The 26,438-nt window shown below is 44.4% G+C and overlaps 1 long non-coding RNA gene across 1 annotated transcript; it reads right to left on the bottom strand.

The window, feature by feature from the left end:
• Positions 1–2,839: 2,839 nt before the first annotated feature.
• On the bottom strand, positions 2,840–12,040 carry LOC142850283 (uncharacterized). The gene is made up of 2 exons (XR_012910675.1): positions 11,409–12,040; positions 2,840–8,361 (listed from the first exon to the last, which is right to left on the bottom strand). It is a non-coding gene; the product is annotated as an uncharacterized LOC142850283 (long non-coding RNA).
• Positions 12,041–26,438: the final 14,398 nt, after the last annotated feature.

The raw sequence follows: 26,438 nt of genomic DNA on the forward strand, positions 1-26,438 counted from the left end.
TCAATCCTGGTTAAATTGATTATCCCTTCATTTATATTTTTCAAATTTTAAACCATCCATTGTGTAATCATATAGAGACCTAACTCCCTCCATCATAACAGCATTTCCTTTTTTAAAAAATTTTTCGAGACAGGGTTTCTCTGTAGCTTTGGTGCCTGTCCTGGAACTAGCTCTTCTAGACCAGGCTGGCTTCAAACTCACAGAGATCCACCTGCCTCTGCCTCTGCCTCCCAAGTGCTAGGATTAAAGATGTGCACCACTACCGCCCAGCCTCTTTCTCATTTTTTAATGTGGGGGAAAACACTCTTTTTTAAGCTAATCCTCCCTTAACAATTCCCAATTGTCTCACCCAATTTGCCGATGGTGGAGTGTGAGGCTGCTGCCACATAGCATGGCTTTGCGGAGAATGCAGACGGTGCACAGCCGGGCTGAGGACAGCTGCAGCTGCAGTGTGTAGCCATGGCAGCTGCAACAACAGCAGAAGCCTTAGCAGGCGTCAAGGACCTACTGGGGCAACAGCTTGAGAGGGGGGTTCAGGGGACGCGCACAACCTATGTGTGAGAAGGAGCTGTCTGTCTGAAAAATGCATGTGGGATTGTGTGGAAGATAATTATAACAGGCAAGAGTGGCCTGAAGACAGAGCAAGCTAGTCTAGGGTAGATAAGTCCTGTGGCATTAGAAGCACAGGCACTTCTGTATTTTGGGTACAGTTGGAGATTGTTGTAGAGAAGCTACAACAGGAAAACCCCAAACTTGCTCGGAGACTTGAAAAAAGAAAAGAAAACCTAGCTGGCAGGACAGTGACTCCTGCATGTGGCTCTGGCATGTGCCAGTGATTGCAAAGCCACAGGCAAGCAGCTTTTTTGTGAATTCATGACATAAAGTTGGGCACTATTTTTCCATGAGTTATAATTGGTTTTAATAAAAAAAAAACTCAGAGATAAATGTTGGGTCAAATGCTGAAAGATCAGAGAGAGAAAGGAGCAAGCCACAGCCAACTTGCTAACTCCTCAGTCAAAAAGGGTAGACCTCATGTCTCCTCCAGCCTCATATTCCTCTCTCCACCTAGCCATATCACTTCCTGTCTGTCTGTACAGATATCCAGACCTCTGTGGTTAACTAGTGGCTAGCTCCACCCTCTGATCTTCAGGCAAGCTTTATTTGTTAGAGTACATATGAGATATCACCATATTGTTAGGAGTACTCCCTAGTCCAGAAGATTGGTCTGGCCCAACTCTTCTCCACCAAAATTAGTTTCTTCCTTTTTTTTCTTTTTCTTCATTATTATATTTATGATGTTGTTTTGTTTGATTTTGGTTTTTTGAGGCAGGATTTCTAGTCCTGACTGTCCTAGAATTTGCTATATAGACCAGGCTGGCCTCAAACTCAGAGATGCACCAGCTTCTGCCTCCCTAAGTAATGGTATAAAAAGTTACACCTTGCCCGGCTAGTTTTCTCTTAACGGGCTTCCATTGCCAATTTTAACACCACCACCCACACCCCGCCCCCCCCAGAGAGGTAATCCTAGAATCATTTATGAACCAGATAAGATTTTTGGCATCTTTGGCCTCTGGCAAGGATGAGACTGCCAAGAGTTCCAAGAAACTTTCTGGCTTTTAGCTAAAAGATAAACTGGTTACTCTTCTTTGTCATCCCCCCCCCACACACACACACACAGTAAACTGCCCAGTCAGATCTCACCTCCTGCTTTTATCATCCCCCTCTTCCTCCAAGAGGTAACCCCAGGATAACAGCCAGGTGTGGGGAAGGAAGAAAAGAAGGAAAGGAAAAGAAGTACTTGCCTGGTGCCAGGGGAGTTACGATGAAGACAGAAAGGCGGGAATCATTTGCTTTCCAAGTCCTAGGTGAAGCACCAGGGGAAGTCAGAACAAGGGATCGTAAATTTTCACATCAGAGTCCATCTACAAGAACGCTTAGGGAGAGCAGAGAAACTTAGCCGTCCTTTGATTATTATCTTAAAACAGTAGTGGCCTGCTCTCCTGGCTGCAGATAGGCACTGCAGCTGTGAACTGAGGCAAGATCTGAAGTCTTACATCTGGGTTGCATTTTCTTATCAAGAAGAACATTCTTAGTTAGAAATAGTTATCTAAATAAGATCTCTTGTGGATTTACGTCCAGAGTCTGTGGAATGTGACCCTTTGGACTGTCAAAAACCAAAACAAGCAACAACAACAAAATACCCACATACTGATCATCTTAGTTTGAGGTTGTATTTTTTTTTTTGGTCTGGGTGTTTAAAATCATATAGATGACCAGAATTAATCATTTGGTTTTATTGTGAAGGCCAGTTGAGGATGTGATCCTCCCAGATCATTTGGATTTGAGAGGAATCAATCTCTGGCTCCACTAGCCTCCCTTTTGCCTGTGGCCTACATGACTATATATATATATGTAGATAGGTAGATAAAGGCCTTGCTTAACTAGGTGGGGTCTCCATGGCCTCCTGAACAAGACAACTGGTGACTTCCCACTGTTATAGAACATTTGAGCAGTCCCCTGGGACCCAGCTGACTTTGGAGGACACGGGGAAGATATTCTCCCTTTAAATTCCTCTTCCCAGGTGGGGGTGCACAGCTTTAATCCTGGCACTCGGGAGGCAGAGGAAGGGGAATCTCTGAGTTTAAGGCCAGCCTGGTCTATAGAGTAAGTTTCAGGACAGCCAGAACTGTTACACAGAGAAACCATGTCTCAAAACAAAACAAAACAAAACAGAACAAAAAAATTCCTCTTGCCACATCGGCATAGTCCTCTAAGTATAGATACCGAACACTGTCTTAGGGTTTCTATTGCTGTGAAGAGACACTATAACCACAACAACTCTTAATAAGGAAAATGTTTAATTGGGGCTGGCTTACAGTTCAGAGATTTAGTCCATTGTCATCATGGCTGGAAACATGGTGGTGTGCATGTAGACGTGGTACCGAAGAGGTAGCTGAGAGTTCGAAGTTCAGATTGGCAGGCAGCAGGAGCAGAGAGTGAGATGCTGGGCCTGGCTTGAGCTTCTGAAACCTTAAAACCCACCCTTAGTGATACACTTTCCTCCAACAAGGCCACACCTCCAAATAGTGCCATCCCTATGACCCTATAGGGGCCATTTTATTAACAGTCAGAGGTCAGGTACACCAGTCTGGTACTTTTAACTCCTGTTTATATTTAGATAAAATTTGGTTAAAACCCAAACACTTCAAAATAAACTTTGACAGAGAAACATTTTAACCAGTTCTTGTAATTGTTATCAAGAGCAGATTGATAGCTCCATTCATTTAAGCAGAGGTTTAACATCAGTGTACTGGGCTCTGACTTGAATATCATACATACCATCTCTATGTCTCATCTTTTATAAACTTTAAATAACTTACTCAGATCCTCATAATGTGAATATGCTTTCTAGTTTTCTTTTACATTTTGAAACATCCAGCCATCTTATTGTTTACACACAAATCTTTTCTAAACCAAAATGTTTTCATTTCTGTATCCTTCTCATATTTTTTTCTTACTGGTTTCCTTTCTTAATACCATAAGACATAATCACATTAACAAATACATTTATCATTTGTTGTGAGATTTTCTTTAGGGGCATGGGCCACTAAGCAATGTTTATTCCCCCTGAATTTTTCACCCAGTATATATTACAGCTTTCCCATAGATGCATAGGCCTCTGTCCCTAGTTTTTCCTAGCCTATATACTCTAGTTCCTCCTACCAAACCACAAGGCAACATAAGATTTGGACAGAATTATAAATAGCTAGCTGGGAGGAGAGACTGGCTACTCAGGAGAGGGTCCAGTGACCTCTCTTATTTTCTTTTTCTATGAAGGAACATCAACAATCAACAAACCCAGCTGTCACCACAGTGTGACAGGGGACACATCCCTTCAAAGGGAGGGTATCTGAACACTCCCCTATATGGATTTGAAAGCCTAACAAGCCCCAAATCATTAAAAATATTCTCAGGGTTCAACAAAGAAAAGACCCCAAAAAAGCCAACGCATCTCTGTAAGGCAAAACTTCCCTCTTGATCAAAGGGTGTGCTCAGAAATGTAAGCACATGGTCCAGGAAGTACATTTGGCTTTTATTTTAAGGTAGGTGGTGACTGTGACTTTTCCCCATTGGCTGGGATCTGACATCACAGGATTTTTTTTTTTTATTGGCTTGATGAAAAGAATTAGAGCAAATGAAATGAGGGAAAACTGGAAGAGGTCTACCACTTAAGTCACTTTGTGTAACAAAGGTTTTTACCTAGTTATGGAGGGATTAAAACATTTGCATAAAACTTTTAAAAGGTGGACGATATAAAAAGATTTTACAATATTTGATAGAAAAGACTAGTATTTAACATTTGTTAAACCTCATTCCTGTGCTGGCAGGGCTTTAGTAGTCCTGAATACACCAAGTTGTGAACCCACTTTTTAGGTTACACAGGAAGTTAGTTGTTCCATTATAGCCTCTGAATTGGTTTATAGTCGAAAGCCATGCTCCCAGTAGAGAGCTTTCTGTTCCTGTTCCCAAGACTCAGTGACCCTAACAGGGGTAGGGACACCACTCAGACCTGAAAGCTTTGGAAGATGTAGAAACATCCTAAGATAAAGAAAGTCAAGGGTGATAGTATACATACACATTCTAAGTCCCTCCTATGTGTGAGTTCCAGGGCAGCCTGGGATACAAAGTGAAACACTGTTTCAAATAAACCAACCAAAGCAAACAGGGTGGCATTCACCCAGTCTCAGTCTAGAGGTTAAAGCAATATGTATCAACAATGGTTCAAAATACAACCCTGGGAACTGGAGAGAAGGCTCAGTGGTTAAGAGTACTGGATGCTCCTCCAGAGGACCTGGGCTCAATACCCAGTACCCAAATGGTATCTCACAACTACCTGTAACTGCAGTTCCAGGGGATCTGACACCTTGCACAGTCATACATGCAGGCGAAACATCAATGCACATAAAAGTAATTAAATACCTATACAGAGATATCTAGATATCTGATTACATACCAGCTTGAGTCCAGACCTTGTCTCAAAACTTAAAAAAAAAAATTAAGCTTGCAGCCTAGTTATTTACCCAGGGTATAGTGTATGGCAGCAGTATGATATCAATGACACAATGTGTCACTCAAATTAAGGATTGTGGTTACATCAATCACAAGCCTTCAGAAGGTTAGCTATTGGAATCAATTACTCCCTTTCTGGCTGGGATAAAAGTAGCTGCAGGGAGGGTCATGTAGAGTCTACTCAGCTCTCTTGCTTAGGAGTGCTGATTTCCAGGTCAGTGCAAGCTGTCTGTGCTAGTCTTTAGCCATGGCTGTGGTGGTCCTCCAAAGCTGCTGGGTCTTTGCAGTGCTTAGAAAGGATAAAACAGCGGGGTTGTGTTGAGGACAGTGCAGTCACTGTGAAAGGGTCGCTTGGCTGACAGTCCCCCACTCAAAAGACAACCTTTTGTCTTCAGGGATCATGTGGCCCAGGCTGGCCTATAGCTGAGGATCACCCTGAAGTCTTGATCCTTCTGGCTCCAACTCCTAAGTGCTAATATGATAGGCAAGGCCACTATGGCTGGCTCTAAAAGTATTTTTTCAGAGAGCTATGAATTGCCTCTAGCAACTCCTAAGAGACAAGCTACCTGCTGTAAATAACAGATAAAGACAAGATCACAGGAAAGGAAGCTGAAGTGATTCACCTTTAGAGCTTTACTAGGGCAAGCCACAGGCTCATGGAGAGAAGCCTCCATGATGGGGATTGAATTGGGAGAGCATAGGAAAGAGCCACCATCTACAGCATGATGGGAACCCTGACGGGAAACAGACAGTTCAACGTAAAAATAACAGGATAAGAGGTATTATTCTCCTCCACGTAAGGTTGTCTGGGCATCAGAGGGGTTGCACTTCTAGCTGCAATGGGGACAGAGAGAACTAAACTCTCTGTGAGCCGTCAGGTCACAGCTGGTCTCTGCTGGGGTCATGGCCTGATCTTGGAGGGAGGGGCAGCAGCCAGAAGATCTGGGTTCTGATACTATCCTGAGCACCCCTTTGCCATCCCCTTTGTTTTGTTGATTTTTCTTTAAACTTTTCTGAGACTGGGACTCAGGTGTCCCTGGCTGACCTCAACCTTGCAGTGTAGCACAGGATGACCTGCTCCTCCTGCCTCCGCCTTCCCAGGAGCTGGGATTACAGATGTTGGGTCATTTCCCTTCACTGCCTTTCACCATTAGGATCTCCCTCCAGAGAGAAGTCCCAAGTCTCATCCCTCTATCTCTTGAGGTGTGTTAGATACCTGGCTTGTTATCTGTCCTGTGCCCCAACAGCCCCCTACACCTGCAGAGTATACTAAAGATGCAGGTGTTGGAGTGGAATGGTAAAAGACTTCATAATCCCAAGAGGATCTGAAGCCGACTTAGAAGGGAGATGGTTATACAGTCAGAGACCCCACACAGAGAAGGGTTAATTCATGGCAGGCAGGTCAACGGGAAGTCCAAGATTGGATAAAGTAGCAGAAGATAATGAGGGTCAAACCCAGCAGATAGTGATGTGGGCCTCTAATCCCAGCAAGTAGAATAGTGTACAACAGTATTCCCAGCTCTTCTATGGTAAGAGGGCAGGCACCCTAGCATATGCAAAGGAGAACAAGAGACCCTGCCTCAGGCAAAGGTAAAAGGCAAGATTTAATGCCCAGGGAGGTCCTATGACCTGCACACATGCACCATGTCATGTGTTGCCCCCATTTATACACAATACACAGAGATTAAAAAGAATGAAAATGAGCAGAAATTCTAAGAGAGCCTTTAATGGCATTTCATGGTCTCATGTAGCTATGCAGGATGGCAGAGGATTCACTATGCCCCCAGAGAAGGCAGTAACTCCTGATTCAGCTACCCAATTTTCTGGCATGCAGGAGTATAGCATTGAGCTCCCAGCCACCCTTTCCGTAGTTTGGCAGAGGGAAACCACAGCGTCCTGCACATTAGGGTAGCACTCTGCCAACTGTGTTTGTTCCTCAGCCCTAACGACCTTTCTTTAAGTGTTGAAGGTATGTAGGCATGCAGGCCTCAGTGCACATGTGGAGATCAGAGGACAACCTGGAGGAGTCAACTTGTTCTAACATGTGGGTCTTAGGGATAGAACTTGGGTCATCAGGGTTTGCCCACTGAGCCATCTTTCTGGCCCCTAGTATCCTTAATAACCCCTCATCTTTGTCTCTAGGAGGTGTGTTGGTGTGACAGGTAGTGACCAAGTCATCAGGTCCCAGGACCTCCGACTCTTGTAGTCATGTTCCCAGTCCCCCACCAAGAGGATCTCCACGGAAAGAGGAGAATACCCAATAGTCTCTGAGTTTCTATTTCTCAAGGCGAGTTAAGACATTTTGGCTTATCACCTTTCCTATGCCCACAGCCCCTTTCTGAGACAACTGTCCTTATGAAGGATGCAGAAGCTGAAGGTGGGTTGGTAAAGATCTTACAACCCCAGGAGGGGATAGAAGGAAACTTGGAAGGAAGATGGTTCTACAGTCACAGATCCCACCCAGAAAGGGAATGGCCCATGGCTAAGTGGGGCCAAGGGGAAATACTCAGTTCTTACTAAATAGTAGAGCACAAGTTAATGGGGAGAATACACAGTGCTCTCAAGTGCTCAGGAGCCTGTCGCAGGAGAATCACAAGTTCAAGGTCAGTAGGCTACCTGGAAAGGTGCAGAATAACCCGGGCTCTTACAACAACAAAATAGAATGTGGAGAAAGTACGAGGTCAAGTCTTTGCTGGCGTTGCTGAGGAAAAGGCACACCTGGGCACAACAAATTGCTCAGCATTGGCAAATGAACAGTTAAGTGACTTTGGGTACAGGAGTGGTATCTGGTTGCCTGACACCTGGCCCTGGATGAGTTAGGGGAAGAGAAAAACTGGTTTGAGTGTGAGACTTAAATCAGAAAGTTGTTGGGAGCACAGCCTCAGGATTGGTTGGTTTGTTCAGGATAGCTACGCCCCTGGTAGAGAGAGGTTTTTTTTGTTGTTGTTGTTGTTTGCTTGGGTTTTTTTTTTTGTGGCCCCAAACAATGACCTACCCTAAAAGCATAAGTCTCCCCCAAAGCCTTCAAGCTTTGAGGAATGCCAAAACATCCTAAGATTCAGAAAGTAAGTTGGGTGTGGTTCTGTCCACCTGAAAACCCACGCCAGGCAGTAGGCTTGCTGCAACTCAGCTGGGTTAGAAAGTGAGCCCCTGTCTCAAAATACAGAACAGAGCTGTACACGGTGGCACATGCCTAGAATCCCAGCAGTCTGGAAACTGAGGCAATATGACTGCCAATGAGTCCAAAGCCAGGCTGTTCGATGCGATGAGTTCCAGGCCATCCAAGGATACCTAAAAAAGAGGAGAGGGGAGTGGTATTAATAAAAGTTAGTTGGGTGCAATACCACTTTTGAGTATATACCCAAAGGGTGCTCAATCGTACCACAAGGACTTGTGCTCAACTATGTTCATAGCAACGTTGTTTGTTATAGCCAGAACCTGAAAACAACCTAAATGCCCCTCGACCGAAGAATGGATAAGAAAAATGTGGTACATTTACACAACAGAGTACTACACAGCAGAAAAAAATAATGTCTTGAAATTTGCAAAAAAAATGGATGGAGCTAGAAAACATTATTTTGAGTGAGGTAACCCAGACCCAGAAAGACAATTATCACATGTACTCACTCATAAGTGAGTTTTAAACATAAAGCAAAGAAAACCAGCCTACAAATCACAATCCCAGAGAACCTAGACAACAATGAGGACCCTAAGAGAGACTTACACAGATCTAATCTACATGGGAAGTAGAAAGTAGAAAAAGACAAGATCTCCTGAGTAAATTGGGAGCAAGGGGAACATGGGAGAGGGCTGAAGGGGAGGGAAGAGAAAGAGAGGGGAGCAGAGAAAAACGTATAGCTCAATAAAAAAAATTAATTAAAAAATAAAGAGGGAAAGGCAAAAAAAAAGTTAGTTGGGTATTTAGTTTAGTGTCTGCCTGTAATACTAGCATGTGGAAGGCTGAGTCAAGAAAATCATGAGTTCATTAATTTTTCTGTTGTTTTGTTTATCTGTTATATCAAGGTAATGTCTTATAGCCATAACCCAGACTGGCTAAAAGTTACTATGTAAGCCATAGGCTGTGGCCTCAATGCTATATGAATTCCTTCTTCCTCAGCCTTCTAAGTACTGGGATTTCAGGCTTGAGGCATGGCATCAAGCTAGAATTTCAAGTTTAGCCACCCTGAACTATGTATTCAAATAATACCACCACCATGCCCCCTGCCTGCAATTAACTAGTCTGTAGAAATACCATTAAAGAGAGGCAGAGGAGCGAACACAGCGGACAACCCAACTGAGGAGGCTTCTTTTTAGCTGTCCCTTCAATTATTAAACAGACGCCTGCATAACGGACTAGAATAGAGACCTGCATTTAAACCTACATAGTCAGTAACGTGATTTTTTAACAAGATGCCTGAATATACCCTGGGGAAAAGATAGCCTCTTTCAACAGTGTTGGGGAAACAAGTTCTGCCCATGTCGACAAATGAGACTACATCTGTATCTTATCTCCCTATCCAAAGTGAACCAAAGAGCCTAATGCAAGACTAACTCTGAAACTATCAAGTAGGATACACATAAGACATGGGCCAGGTCTTTCTGAAAGGAACTTCAGTCACTCAGAAATACTGCTAACAATTAACATGATTGCAGAAAACTAAACAGCTTCTATATGCCAAAAGCAGTAACTGAACCAAGACAGTCTGCAGAATGGGAGAAAATCTTTGCTGGCTGCACAACTGACTTGGGATTTATATTTATGATATATACAATTAATTCAAACAACCCAATCAATGAAAGTACTCATGAAATTATCAGCCAGTTCTGAAAAGATACAGATAGCCAAAAAGCATGAGAGGAGTGTGGGTGTGCTTTCAAATCAGAGTTTGGGGGATGGCGGTAGCTAGCCTTCAAGACGGTTCCTACCAATATCACTTCTGGCTGTCACACCATTGCCAAGTTCCCTCTCCCTCTGTTCAGATTGGTCTGTGTGATCCCTGTCACAGAATGACTACTATGTGACTTTAAGATGGGTTCAAATGACACAATGGTAGATATCTTGTTCCTCTCATCTCTTTTAAGGGAGAGAAGAAATCACGCTGATTTTTGAACTTTTAGAGACTGAGTAAATAACTGTGTAGGGGTAATTTATGGCACAGGAAGAATAAAATAAGTTAAACTGGATTTCAAGCATCATGTGGGCATGAGGACTGGCCAGTAAAAATTTTGTTTACTTGCTACCAAGCAACACTTATGATGTCATCAGGATTAGAACCCTACTAGGTAGATCCTTACCTTCACAGTGACAGTTAGCTCAGATTCAGCTTGACTTGGCAGGTGAGCACACCTACTTTTATTCTCTCCTCCTCCTTTTGATTTGGCGATGCTGGGAGTCCAGCCCAGGGCCTTTGCCTAACCTAGGCAATCAATGTACCATTGAGCTACATCCCCACCTCTCCTACTGTGGCTTTTTAAAAAATACTTTTCTTCCTTTCAATTTTCTGACACAAGGTATTACTCTATAGCCGAGATTGGACTAGAATACACAGTGTAGTCCACCCTAAGTCAGTGTTTCTTCTGCCTCAGTCTTCCATGTGCTGGGACTACACAAGTGTACCACACCTGGCTTGCCTTCATCATTTTCCCAAAGGGGAATAACTAAGAGATCCTCACTGAAACCGACTCTTGCTATTCCTTGAGTCATCTAAGACATCTTACATAGTGATTTCCAGTTACCTGCCAGAAGGAGTGGGTTCTTCCAGTTTGTATCCTTTCAGGCTTAATGTCAGTAGAAGGGGCAAAGGTCATATTATTACAAGCTTGTAAAAAAGAAAAAAAAACCAAACTTTTTTTTTTTCATGTAACTACACAAAGTTTCCAGCAAAGCTTAAACATGAAAACTTAGCCAGGCATGTTAGCACAACTCTGTATTCCCAGCATTCCCAGCACTTAAATGGGATGAAAGATTAGGGGTTTCAAGGCCAACTCCCGCTACATACAAGTTTAAAGCTACCTGGGCTAAAGGACATCCAGTCTGGGGGGCCGGGGAAACCCACCACCACAAAGGAGGCTGAGCATCGCCATGGAGTGACTCAGCCCTGTAACTCCAGCATTGTGAGGCAAAGCCGGGAGCAGCACAAATGTAGGGCCTGTTCACAGCAGGAGCTTTGTCTCAGATATAAATGAGGGGGGTGTAAAAAAAAAACCTGTACTTTTAATACCATTATAATAGTGGGTCCTCAAATAATGTCAGTTTGGGTCAGGGTTTAGAAAAGTTTATTTTATTCACACACACATACAAGCACACATTGGTGAATAAGTATTAAGTTTTACTTAACCTGTGCCACGATCCTTCATTTGGGAAGGAGATCTGGATGTTACTTAACTTGCAGGTTCCAAGTGACATTAAATACGCTGGCGTATTTACAGCTGGTTCTTAGGAACTCGTACCCCGTGTTGTGATCTCCTTTGGTGAGCTCTGATCCTCTAGTCTTGGCTCCTAGGAGATTTGGTTCAAATTAACGTGCACCAATTGTCTTTTTTTTTTTTTTCTTTCAGATCGATATTACTCGGCTGTCAAGTCAGCGAATCTGTCTGTGCGTCCGTTCCGGGGAGGTTTTTTTTGTTTTGGTTTTTTTTTTTTTTTTTTTTTTTAACTGAGGTGAGCTGGAAACACATTCTCCAACACGTTTCGCGCTGTCCTTAGCTAGAACCGCAGATGCAGCTACCCAGATTCACATCCCGGTCCCTTCACCATCTCCAGGGCCTGGGTCCGAGGGGATTAGTCAATAACGGGCAAGAGGGTCCACAATTCCCGAAGCATCCCTGTATCTGAGATCCCAGAGGCAGGAGTTGTCCGTTAGTAACGCCCAGTGCGCGCGCGGTGCAGGGACGGCTCACAGGTGCACTGAAATCGCTCACCCACTCGGCACCCATAGGATGGGGGCTGGGCGCGGTAACCGGAAGTGTCCCCTCCCAGGGCGGAAGTTCCGCATTGGACTATTGCGTCTGGTGGAAATAGAACTTCCGCCGGCTCCGCCTTTTCCACTTCCGTCAGGGAAGACTGGTTTGGTCGCCCATGGGCAAAAAAATTGCCTGGAATATTTTAGTGCTGTCGTTTTGAGCGCAACCAAGGGTAGCATTAGATCTGGCGACCATACTCCTGCCGCCCTTTCAGACTTTTTAAGAGAGCCCAACTCCCTTTGACTATGACACCTTTTTTTAGTCTTTCTGCTCAGCCCAAAAGTAAGCGCTGTGTCCGGAATGCCCTCCTAGCTTATATTCCTGAACACTACACATCCATGTAATATATATTTAAGAACCACCGGAGTTTGATTCTTTTGTCTTAGTCCAACATAAGGAGTAGGGAGTCTGGTATCGTGGCCCATGTCATTAATCCAGTACTAGGAATTGAAAGCAATTGAGTCAAGAGTTGTAGATATTCTGAGGTATATAGCCCATTTGATGAGAGCCTGGGTTACACTTTCAGAAAGAGGGAGAGAGGAAAGGAGAGGAGGAAAGGGAAAAATGAAATGATAAGTAGGGGACAGGTCATTGGTGTACTGTTCGCTAGTTGATCTGGATCCCCAAATTCAAACTATTATGAGCTATCTCTCTGTCTTGAGAGTCATAAGCTTATGGTTCTAGGCCCTGACCCTAACCCATAGTTAATAGTCTTCATACTATCACCTTGGGACTGTCATACTTATTATAAAAATTAAATGATAGCAAAAGATTTATGGGCCTGTTGCAAAATTATGGAGTGACAAGATGGTAGCAGCCTATTTCTAAACATTAGCCAAGCCTAGTGAGGTATTCGTGTTTGTGATCTGAACACATGGGGGGTAAAGATGGATGAAGGGGGAGGCCATCAACTACACAATCAGGGCCATCCTGGGCTACAAGAAACACTATCTGAAAAAGCTTAGCCTAACAGGTTATTTTATAGATAAGAGTGTGTGTATGGCAAGGCTATTCTAGTGATCGTGACATAGACCGTAATGCAAATGCATGACCTAGCCCATAATGCAAATGATGGATTGAGTTTGTATCAAAGGCCTGGGAGATGGAGAGGACAGTGACATCCTCCTCTAGCCCTGGTAAAAATGTGGGGTCATCTAGAGTTTACTTCAACCTGTCTTGTATGGGAGTGCTGCTTTCTAAGGGCTTTGCAGGCTGTTTAGATAGTTTGTAACTATCACAGGTCTTCAGCGATGCCTGCATTGGTCTTCTGGAGCTGCGGGAGTATCTTCAAAATGACTGTAGTGTTAACAGGATCAGAACTGCCATGAGGGCAGTATATCTCATCAACAGTAAGAGGTTGCTTTACTGGCAGCTCTCTATTCAACAGAGATACCATTCTCTGTGTGGTTTTTGTCTAGAAAGGGTGTCATGTCGTGCAGGCTGGCCTATAGGGGATAACAGCCTTGAACTCTTCACCTTCTCATGTCATCTCCCAAGAACTCCATTTACATGTGTGCAAAACCCATAAAGAATTATAAGTATATTTTCATTAATATGTAATTTTTGTCCAATAACACCTGAAACAAGCTACCAACAGAGGCCCCCTACATTCTTACATCTACTTTTACACAGGCAGTTCCATCAAGTGAGAAAATCTTTCGGTCCCAGGCACAGAGACTGATACTCAGTGTTTTATTGTAATCAACTAGCTTAACCCAGAAGCCACAGAATGAAAAGCACAAGGACATCTAAAACATAGTCCTGTTGTAAGGAGTATATGACTTAAAGAATTACAGAACTTAAAGGGGAAAGCAGGCAACACATGAGCTGAAAATAGCCTTGGAAATCAAACACACCTGTTAATGCCAAGAGTGCTGGAAAGAAATGGGCCCATGCACAAAATATTCATGTGATGCTAGTAAACCAAGGGTGGTGGCTGGGGAAATGGTTCATTCAATGAAAGAATTTATAGTATAAGAAAGAGGACATGAGAGCAAATCTCCAGTGCCCATGCAGAAGACAGGCATGGGTCCTCATGCCTGGAAATAAAGCAAAGTGAAGCAAAACCAGGAATAAACAAAATAGTGAGCTTGAGATTTGGTGAGAGGGTCTCTTAAAAAAATAAGGTGTAGAGAAATAAAGGATGACATGCAGTATCCTACTCTGGCCACATCATGCATGAAAATGAGTGTATGCATAGGGACACATGTGCACATACACAGGAAAGAGATAGAAGAAGCCAAGGGTTCATCCACAGTAAGCAAACACTACACAAACTGGGTGGCAGGAACAGATCTGTGTCTCAGATTCGTGCTGCAAAGCCTGATGGCCTGAGTTTGATTCCCGAATCCCAAGTGGTAAGAGGAGAGGACCAACTGTCGCCAGTTGTTTCTGACCTCTGGATATGTACTGTGGCATGCGTGCACACATACATATGCATATGTACAAAAATTATAATTTTTAAACAATGGGTGATGTGACAGATTTAAGATACTTATTAAATTTTCAAATATTTGTCTCTAGGAGGCTTGTTGTTGTGTGTGGACAGTAGGGACCAATAACATCAGGTCCCAGGACCTCTGACCCTCGTGGTCAAGTCCATTACTGGACCCACACCAAAAAGCTCTCCCCTGAAGTGGTTTTCTTCAGAGCTTCCCGAGTTACTATCATCTACATCTCGAGGTGAGTTGCACACTGGGCTTAGCATGTGTCCTAGGTGCCCTAATGATCTTTCTTAGATATTGGCAAGTATGCTTAGCATGTGCATGTCAAGAAGTGGGAAGGAAAGACCTCAGAGCTGCAGGAGAGGAGGTGAAGAACACTTGGGAGACAGTTATGGAGTCACTCAACAACCCAAAGACAGGGTATCTGAAAGGCAGGGAAGTCCAAGGTTGAATTGAAAGGGTACAAAGGGGTACAAAGGTAGTGTGTGGTAGTGTAGGTTTAGAATTTTGACACTCAATGGCTGCAGGCAGAAGTTGTACAAATTTCAGGACAGCCTGGAAAATAGAGAATGTTCCAGGCTTGGCTGGACTTTCAAACAGAGGGGATGGAGAATATGGGTGAGATATAAAGTCTTTTCACAACAAGCTTGAGCACTAGAGTTTAAGTCCCCAGACCAAATGTAAGAGCTGAGAGAGTGCAGTATACTAGCACTTGTATGGTGAGACATAGGGAAGGGAAATAATCTGCAATCCCCGATGCAGCTAGCCTAAAGTAAAAACTAGAAAAGAGACCTGATTCAGAAAAGTTTATCAGTGAGGACCAACACCAGTGGATGTTCTGAGGCATTTGTTAGTGGTACTGTGACATATTAAAACTTCACAAGGAGTGTACGAAAATGACCTCAGACTTCAATGGACAACATTGAATGGCATTTTATGGGCGCTTGCGCCCATGACAAATTACTAAACTCAAGACACAAACAAAATGACATTGAATTAGTGATCAAACTGTCTCCATCTTTGGCAGTGATAGGCTTAAACACCTGGGCTACCTGTCGCATATGTGCATGAATAGAGAGGAAGAAATGTTTTGCAATGTGGTAAGCAAGCACTAAATACACAGACTTATTTATGCTTGGGACATCTGTTCTAACGGAACAATATTACAATAATTGTGTTGCTCTAGGCAGGAAAGGAATGCTAAAACACAACAAATAAGCTGGGAAAGTCACAAAAAGTGGCCAAGTATCAACATAGCATAATAAGGGTCTAGATGATGAAAACCAAGAGTAAAGAAGAACAGTAAAATAATACACCCACTAATCCATCATTCTGGTAAATTCAATTCATTAACAATGACCATGAATGTTTCACATAGGAGGCTCATCGGTGTGTGCGGCCAGTAAGGACCTCGGCCATCAGGTCCTAGGACCTCTGGCCCTCGGGGCCAAGTCCATTACTGACCACCCACCTATTGGAGATCCCTTGCAGGAGGAGACTGCCACAAGCCTCTGAAGTCATTCCCCCTATCCGTAACGGTAAGTAGGATACTTGAATTACCATTGGTGCCCTGTCCTCCCACCCCGAATATGCCTAAATGCCTCAAAGGTACCACAGTTACAGTTGTTGGAAGAAAGATGGTAGAGACCTCACAGCCCCAGGAAGATTCAGAAGATACCTGGAAGAAAGATGGTTCTACGGCCACAGGTCCCACACATAGAGGAAAAGCATCTGGTGCTAGACAAGGGGAAGAAGACATGGGATAAACCAAGAGGAGTGCAAGACAAGAATGAGGGACGAAATGTCATGTGCTGAAGGGGATGGGGCATGAGATGCCAAGGTGAAGAGACTGATGATTTTGCTGTTTCTGTAAAATGTCCCAGGAGGACCTGGAGCCTGGGCAGGGAGAACAGGGAGTGCTGAGGAGATGGCTTATTTGGGAAGGCATTGGCCCTGCAGAGTGAGGAGCTGAGATTGAGGCCCAGCAACACAGGCAAAATTGAGGGAGTAGTGTGGGTCAGGCTCTGTGTGTTTTTGTGGCTGCAGAGATGGTACAAGCAGGCTGGGAGAGCAGAATGGAGAAAAGGCACTGGATCAAAAAGGGGGAGGGCTGGGACCACATCCTATGATGCCTGGTGTCCTCCAATTGCACGCATGAGACATGCTGCGCCTGCTCACAGGCGAGTGTGTGTGTGTCCACTCCTCAGGAGACACACAGGCAGGGACAGAGAATGACATGGAGCAGGACAGGAGGACTTTCTGAAGGAGAGCCTTTAATGGCAGGCACTCCATGCTGTCACGAAAACACGTAGGATTGCCAGGGAAGCACTGTGTTGCCCAGGAGGACTTGAAACTACTCTGTCTGCTACCTCCAGCTTTGGGAGTGCCAAGATCACAGGCCTGAGCTACCACCTGGCTTTCTGTGCTGAGGATGGAACTCATGGCTTCCTTAAATACTTGGCTAGTACTCAGCTGACTGAATTTATTCCCTATTGACCATACACATGCTTTTATTAAACATATTTGTATCACATGGGTTGTGTGAATTTTACACCCAGCAACTATATACAATCACAGAAGAGGGTGGGACTGAGGACAAGTTGTGATTGTCAGTTCTCTCTTATGAAGAGTGTCCAAAGATTCTCAATTGTTCATTCCAGTCCTAGGAAGGAAAGAAAAGCATTTATTCAGAGAAACCCTAGGAAACGCTAATAACAATTTATGACAAGAGTCATTGATTTTTCTTTATAGGACGCACACCCCTTCCCTGGCTAGCAGCCACTTAACATTGCTCCTGCGACGACCACTGGTGTACGGGATCAGTAGGGACCTAGGACATCAGGTCCAGGAACGCTGACCCTCTGGGTCAGGTCCACTTCGGGCTTCCCCACACCCACTGGAGATACCCTGCCAGAGAATTCTCCAAGCCTCCCAAGTTACTCCCCCTATTTCTTGAGGTGAGTTAGAGTCTTGGCTTATCTTCTGTCCTGTAGCCTTCTCAGCTCTGCCTGAGATACCTGCAGGGTGCTGAGGGTGAAGGTGTAGGATGCGGGAAGTTAAAGACCTGACATTCCGGGGTGGGAACCTGAAGCATCCTTGGATGTACAATGCTCATATTTTCCCATATCCACCTAGAGAGGGGATGAACAAGGGGGCCTCTGGCGAGATCAAGTGGCAAAAGAAGAAAAAGTAGCCTGAGTGTGAGTGTAAACTCAGTGAGTGTGTAAACTATGTACTCAGTGAGTATGTAAACTCATGGAGGACCTTACACAGTTGATAATCACCTGGGAGAGATAGGATGGCGTCCTGCGCTACCGTCTCGCCAGCAAGAACGACGCGGCACACTCAGGATCATTCTGCAGAAAAGCTTTATGCGTCTTGAGAGGGAGAGCATAAGCTTACAGAGCAAAGACCTCAAGGGTCGAAAACCCGGCCCTTATATAGCTTAACAGTCCTCTCCTCGGACGTGTCAAACTCTGACTGGCTGCAGCCTGTCAAACCCTATGACGCCATGGGAGAGGCAGAGAGCAAGGGATGGAAAGTTACTATGTGCATGCGCACTGGCTTGACAAGGTAAACTGTCATTTACCATGCACATGCGAACTGGCTTGATTACAGTGGTGGTGCTGATGGTCAGTGCCATCTTGCAATGGAGTATGTGGGAACGGCTCCCCACAGGATGGTCCAGGAGACCCTGCACAAACAAAAGAGCAATAGGGAGAGCTCAGAGGAGAGGCAGGATGCTTTTCCAGTAAAAGGGATCATGAAGACCTGTGTTGGGTCCCAAGAACACATGTCAGAACTGATGGCAAACACACCAGGATCCAGTCATGCCCATGGTGAGATGTTTAGCAGAGATAGGCAACAACCTTGACGTTCCTGGACCAGTTAGTACTCAGCCCTGTGCTGAGGGTGACTTGAGATCCTGCCCCCAGGACCAACACTTCCATGTCCTGTGGCCTCTGCAAATGAGAGGAGAATGTGCCGCACACAGTGCGTCTCTCTATCTCCCCCCTCTCTCTCCCGCTCTCGGTCTATCTGTCTGTCTATCCCTCTCTCATTCCTCTCCCTCTATCTCCCTCACTCCCTTATCCCCCCCCCCCGCTATCTCATCTCTCTCTCATTAAGGCACACAAAAATGCTAAAATGAAGGAGAAGGAGCAGAGATTCTAAAGAAGTGCCTGCAATAGCCTGTAGACAGTTAGGAAGTCCAAGTGCTCGCAATGTCTCCAAGAATCTAAAGGGTCCCCGATCCAGCTGCCTCTGACATTGGAAATCTCTGGGGTTTGAGGCCTTTTTTTTTGTGGTAGAGGAATGCACCCCAGTGATTTCATGGCTTCATGTATGCCAGGACTATGTTCAACCAATCCAGGCTATTGCTTGGTGCTAAATCTAATCTTATCTTTATTTTCTAGTGTGTGTTTGTGTATGTATGGGCAGGATGTGTGTGCACGTGTGCACTCGCGTCCTCATTGGCATGACATGGGGCACTTGGCCAGGTCAGAAGACATGGTGTGTGTTTCAGTTCTCTTCTCCCAATCTGAGACGTCGTCCTCAGGCTTGGCAGCAAACACCTTCATCCTCCAAGCCCTCTTGCTGTCTCTCAATAGCTTCTGCCTCTCTGTTGTAATGAACAGACAAATAGAAACATCGTGCATCTAGATTAATACCATGAATCAGACGATCGCTTGTCAGATATGTTCTCTTGATGACAATCCTGCACCTTTCTCCTAGGAAGCTTATCGGTGTGCCTGGCCAGCAAGGACCCTAGGCTGTCAGGTCCTAGGACCCCTGACCCTCTGGGTCAGGTCCATTACCGGCCCCCCACCCATTGGAGCTCCCTTGCAGGAGGAGACTTCTACAAGCCTCCCAAGTTATTCCCCTATTTCTTGAGGTGAGTGGGACGCTTGAATTATCACCTGTGCCTGGTCCCCACTCGTGACTCATGTCTTGACCTGTAGGATACCACAGTTGCTGATTTTGTAGGTAGCATGGTAGAGACCTTACTACCCAGGACCTGCCCGAACATACCTTGCAGGAGGATGGCTCTACATTCCCAGATCCCAAACATAGAAGGACTGCTTCCTGAGCTAGAGAGGGGGAGATGACGTGGATGGATCATGAGTAGTGGAAGACAAGAATGAGGGCCAAAATATCTTGCGTTGAAGCGGTGTGGGCATGAATTGCCAAGACTCAAGAGGCTCACGGAGTTTTATTGTTTATATATTAGCCTGAGAAACATAAGATATCCCAGGGTGACCTGGAACCTGGGCAGTGGAAGACAGGGAGTGCTGAGGAGATGGCTTATTTGGGAAGGCATTGGCCCTGCAGAGTGAGGAGCTGAGATTGAGGCCCAGCAACACAGGCAAAATTGAGAGAATGGCATGGGTCAGGTTCTGTGTGTTTTTGTGGCTGCAGAGATGGTACAAGCAGGCTGGGAGAGCAGAATGGAGAAAAGGCACTGGATCAAAAAGGGGGAGGGCTGGGACCACATCCTATGATGCCTGGTGTCCTCCAATTGCACGCATGAGACATGCTGCGCCTGCTCACAGGCGAGTGTGTGTGTGTCCACTCCTCAGGAGACACACAGGCAGGGACAGAGAATGACATGGAGCAGGACAGGAGGACTTTCTGAAGGAGAGCCTTTAATGGCAGGCACTCCATGCTGTCACGAAAACACGTAGGATTGCCAGGGAAGCACTGTGTTGCCCAGGAGGACTTGAAACTACTCTGTCTGCTACCTCCAGCTTTAGGAGTGCCAGGATCACAGGCCTGAGCTACCACCTGGCTTTCTGTGCTGAGGACGGAACTCATGGCTTCCTTACATACTTGCCTAGCACTCAGCTGACTGAATTTATTCCCTATTTGATGCGGGAGTGTCATATATCAATCTGTTGATTTCATTGGTTAAGCAATAAAGAAACTGCTTGGCCCTGATAGGTTAAAACATAGGTGGAAGGAGTAAACAGAACAGAATGCTGGGAGGAAGAGGAAGTGAGCTCAGAGACTCCATGCTCCCCTCTCCTGGGTAGACGTGATAGCTCTGCTCTCTGAGGTGCACGCGATGAAGCTCCGACCCAGGATGGACGTAGGCTAGAATCTTCCCGGTAAGACCGGTACTACACAGATGATTAGAAATGGGCTAAATTAATATGTGAGAATTAGCCTAGAAGAGGCTAGATAGAAATGGGCCAAGCAGTGTTTAAATGAATACAGTTTGTGTGTTGTTATTTCGGGGCATAAGCTAGCCAGGCGGCCGGGGTGCTGGGGATGCAGCCCCGCCGCTCCTATTACTACAGAATGGCACCCAGACGTGTAGACAACTGAATCCACTGAAAGCCTGAGAAAGCTTGGAAAAGAGTAAAGCATGTTTTCTTGGTAGCGACAATTTCTTGGGTCTACTCTGCTTGCTAGAGGCAAGTAAGCGCCTCATCTAAGAGAGGCTTCCTGACTCAGCTTTAGCTGCAAAATCCTGCAGCTCATTAAGAGTTCCTGCTATGAAACACTTAAACGGTGTTGATGAAAAGCCGTTTGAATGCTTATTTGTTTTCAGCAGTATCAGGAAAAAACCCGTGTTGATTTAAAATGCCGGCTTTGTGGGCAATCCTGCCAGGGAAAACTCTGACTCTTTGAGGCAGGAGGTCAGCTACAGAGAGAGCATTTGAGTGTTGTAGCTTGCTTGTTGGCAGGGACCTTGAAACACTGTAGACTTGTGGCACTGAACGCAGCTCTGGCCGGTACCTCAGCCACAAGGTTGGAATAGCAGAAAGCTAAGGAATAGGCTGGATCCAGCCACCAAAGCCACGGCTTTAATCCTACCCATATTGCTCAATAATTTAAAGGCTCATGTAGTCAGAAAAAGAGAGAGAGATACAGTAAAGAGAGATTCAAAAAAATTTTTTAATGATTTACAGCGTGTTAAAAATATATGTAGACTAAAAGTTGAAGTTCTTAAAGTAAAAAACAAAAAAAAAGGAAGAGAGTTGTTGTGTGTGGTAGTACACACCTTTAATCCCAACACTTGGGAGGCAGAGGGAGATTGTCGTACACGCCTTTAATCCCAGTGCCTAGAAGGCAGAGACAAACAGATCTCTGTGAGTTCCAGGTGTAGTAGTGTACACCTTTAATCCCAATGCCTGGGAGGCAGAGACAGGCGGATCTCTGAGAGTTCAAGGACAGCCTGGTCTACAGAGTTATTCCAGGTCAAAGATACAGAGAACCTGTCTCAAAAAGCAAAAAATAAAAATAAACAAAATAGAGGTTAAAATAAAGCGCACAAAGATGGAAAATACACAGAGAATTTTGATACTTTATGCTATTATGCTCTCTTTGAATTATTTGAATGCTGAGGAAACAGCAACAGCTAAAAGATATTTATTTATAAATGCTGCTGAACTAATCCAACATAGATATTTTGAAAATGCCTTGACTTTGAAATTTGGATCTAAGGACATGATGCTTTGGAAAGGAGTTTCTTATTTTGTTTTCACAGAGGATGAGACCCTGTTTATTTCTTCTATTCCGATATGGTATGATGGACCACGCCCTCCTGAAGGGTTGCTGTAAACATCTTCAGAAAATTGCTTCGCTCAACTGCCAACTGAGATGAAACTAGCACACAGGTTATACCATGAAAGACCTAATTAACGACACCCCCATTTAGCAGGAAGCAGTTTGGAGAGAAAAAACTGCACCCATGTTCCCAAATATGGTTTATAAACATTCTTTAACATTTAAAGGGGGATATGATATAGATATGAATAATTTGTATTAGTATAGATTTTGCTTTATTGATAGAGATTTAAGGTCAATTTTGTTATATGTATATGCATATTTCTGCTATTGATTAAGATATTGTGATTGTGTAGTTCATTAAAAAATGTAATGTATAATTAAGAATACAATATAATATAGGTTAATGGATAATCATCCGTAATAGTCAAGCTTGTAGTCATGTTAGTTAGATTTTCTAGATATATAGAGATACATTTCAGTTAGATAGACATTCTTCATATCTTTCAAAGACTGCAGAATTTGGCATTTAATGTTTTAATAACTTAGGACTTTTCATGACAATGAGACACTCTGCTCCTGGCAGCACCAATCTACTTCAAGAAGAAGGTGGGCATCGAAGAGGATCCTTATGGAGTTTGATAGCCTTTTGGGCAAGAAACTGTTCTTGCCTGGACTATTGCATAAACTGGACACAGAGAACCCGCAGAGAGAGGACTGCTAAACTTGCCTAAAGGTAGGATGGTCTTTAGGGGTTCCTGATTCATGAAAGAGTCTGCAAGACATTCTTCAGGACAAGCAGATAGTGACTGCCTTTGAAATTTCCTGCTTTGTGGAAATGTCTGTTGGAAACTATGGGCCTGTATGCCGAAGATGGATGCCCCAACGGTACAGAGGAACTTTGGGTGACTGTCCAGGCAGCGAGAGGTCTCTGTCATTTCTAGAGTTTTGAAAATTGCTTACTTTTTGTTTGCTTAAGTAATATTGTATTCTTCCTGAGTCTTTGATGGAGTTGAAGAATAGATAGTTATAGTTCTAGTTTTCCATTGTTATGATAAAAGATAAAATAGATATAAATATTGTAACTGTAATTCTTGCTTGATAACTGTTTTGTTATATGTAACTTTGCTATGTTAAAGTTAAAGCCTTCCTTTTTTTGTTTAAACAGAAAGAGGGGAAGTGATGTGGGAGTGTCATATATCAATCTGTTGATTTCATTGGTTAAGCAATAAAGAAACTCCTTGGCCCTGATAGGTTAAAACATAGGTGGGAGGAGTAAACAGAACAGAATGCTGGGAGGAAGAGGAAGTGAGCTCAGAGACTCCATGCTCCCCTCTCCTGGGTAGACGTGATAGCTCTGCTCTCTGAGGTGCACGCGATGAAGCTCCGACCCAGGATGGACGTAGGCTAGAATCTTCCCGGTAAGACCGGTACTACACAGATGATTAGAAATGGGCTAAATTAATATGTGAGAATTAGCCTAGAAGAGGCTAGATAGAAATGGGCCAAGCAGTGTTTAAATGAATACAGTTTGTGTGTTGTTATTTCGGGGCATAAGCTAGCCAGGCGGCCAGGGTGCTGGGGATGCAGCCCCGCCGCTCCTATTACAACACCTATTGATCATACACATGCTTTTATTAACACATTTTATCACATGGGTTGTGTGAATTTTACACCCAGCAACTATATACAATCACAGAAGAGGGTGGGACTGAGGACAAGTTGTGGTTGTCAGTTCTTTCTTATGAAGAGTGTCCAAAGATTCTCAATTGTTCATTCCAGTCCTAGGAAGGAAAGAAAAGCATTTATTCAAAGAAACCCTAGGAAACGCTAATAACAATTTATGACAAGAGTCATTGATTTTTCTTTATAGGACGCACACCCCTTCCCTGGCTAGCAGCCACTTAACATTGCTCCTGCAACGACCACTGGTGTACGGGATCAGTAGGGACCTAGGACATCAGGTCCAGGAATGCTGACCCTCTGGGTCAGGTCCACTACGGGCTCCCCCACACCCATTGGAGAGGCAGAAGCTATTGAGAGACAGCAAGAGGTCTTGGAGGATGAAGATGTTGGCTTCCAAGTCTGAGGACGACAACTCAGATTGGGAGAAGAGAACTGAAACACACACCATGTCTTCTGACCTGGCCAAGTGCCCCATGTCATGCCAATGAGGACGCGAGTGCACACGTGCACACAGTCCCGCCCATACATACACAAACACACACTAGAAAATAAAGATAAGATTAAATTTTAGCACCAAGCAATAGACTGGATCAGTTGAACACAGTCCTGGCATACACTTGCCAGATATATTCACTTGCCAGATATGTTCTCTTGATGACAATCCTGCACCTTTCTGCTAGGAGGCTCATCAGTGTGCCTGGCCAGCAAGGACCCTAGGCCGTCAGGTCCTAGGACCCCTGACCCTCTGGGTCAGGTCCATTACCGGCCCCCCACCCATTGGAGCTCCCTTGCAGGAGGAGACTTCTACAAGCCTCCCAAGTTCTTCCCCTATTTCTTGAGGTGAGTGGGATGCTTGAATTATCACCTGTGCCTGGTCCCCACTCGTGACTCATGTCTTGACCTGTAGGATACCACAGTTGCTGATTTTGTAGGTAGCATGGTAGAGACCTTACTACCCAGGACCCGCCCAGACATACCTTGCAGGAGGATGGCTCTACATTCCCATATCCCAAACATAGAAGGACTGCTTCCTGAGCTAGAGAGGGGGAGATGACGTGGATGGATCATGAGTAGTGGAAGACAAGAATGAGGGCCAAAATATCTTGCGTTGAAGTGGTGGGGGCATGAATTGCCAAGACTCAAGAGGCTCATGGAGTTTTATTGTTTATATATTAGCCTGAGAAACATAAGATATCCCAGGCTGACCTGGAACCTGGGCAGTGGAGGACAGGGAGTGCTGAAGAGATGACTTATTTGAGAGGCATTGGCCCTGCAGAGTGAGGATCTGAGATTGAGGCCCAGCAACACAGGCAAAATTGAGGGAGTAGCATGGGTCAGGCTCTGTGTGTTTCTGTGGCCACCTGGGCTGCAGAGATGGTACAAGCAGTCTTGAAGCTCATAGGGCAGCAAACTGTGAGAGCAAAATGGAGAAAAGGCACTGGATCAAAAAGGGGGAGGGCTGGGACCACATCCTATGATGCCTGGTGTCCTCCAATTGCACACATGAGACATGTTGTGCCTAGGCCAGTACAGAGAACGACATGGGTCCTAGCAGAGGACTTTCTGAAGGAGAGCCTTTTATTGGCTTCATAGTTTCATGTCCATCATTATTTGCCATCTCTATTTCCTATCTTTTATATTGTTTCTCTGTGTCTGTCTCTCTGTTTTTCTCTGTTTCCTTTCACTACATACACACAACCACATCTACATGTTTCTGCAGCTTCCCCATCAGTGCACATATTGGGTCACAAACCTCAGAAATTACAAAATTATATGTATATTCCAGTATAGATCCTTTCACGATCTTTCGTTGTTTAAGTAGTCATGTAGGATCACCATGTTTTCACTCTGACCTCATGAGCACAATAATCTGCCATTTCTTCAATGCTAAGTGTGCATGTCTGAAGTATTATATTCCCATTTTCCCATTTTGACTACCTATTCATGACTTCTTGTCTTCCAAGTTAGCACTCTGCCAACTGAGTTCATTTTCTAGTTCTAAAGTCTCTGTTTTCTTAATTTTTTATGCATTGATTATATATCCTGCCTTGTTAACACAACTGGATGAGTTTTTCCATCCATCAAAGAAATGTTTATTTCCTTTCAGCATGTGGGCTCAGGAATGGAATTAATTGTTAGAGATGTTGGCCAGCTCCTCTGTAGAGTGAGCATCTAGATGACACCCAAAAATTATATATACACATATAATTATATATATAATATGATATACTTATATATAATATATATGTGTGTGTTTGTGTGTCTGTGTGTGTGTTATTTTATGAATGTTTTGCCTGCATGTCTGTTTTTTCACCACATGTGTGCATGGTCCCTGTGAAATTCAGAATAGGGCATCAGATCCTTTGGAAATGGTGTTACAGACAGGTGTGAACCACTGTATTGGGTGCTGAGACTGAAACTGGTACTCCCAATTCCCAAATTATCTCCCCAGCCTCCTCCAATATACTTTCTTTTTTTTTTGTTTTTTTGAGACAGGGTTTCTCTGTAGCTTGGCGCCTGTCCCGGAACTAGCTCTTGTAGACCAGGTTGGCCTCGAACTCCCAGAGATCCGCCTGCCTCTGCCTCCCGAGTGCTGGGATTAAAGGCGTGTGCTACCACCGCCCAGCCCAATATACTTTCTTAATGACAATCTTGCATCTTTTTCTTAGGAGGCTGATTGGTGTAACGAGTCAGTAAGGACCTTGGTGTTCAGGTCTCAGGACCTCTGACCCTCTGGGTCAAGTCCATTACCCCCTCTCATTG

Source organism: Microtus pennsylvanicus, chromosome 1 (assembly GCF_037038515.1).
Source record: "Microtus pennsylvanicus isolate mMicPen1 chromosome 1, mMicPen1.hap1, whole genome shotgun sequence".
Taxonomy (NCBI): domain Eukaryota; kingdom Metazoa; phylum Chordata; class Mammalia; order Rodentia; family Cricetidae; genus Microtus; species Microtus pennsylvanicus.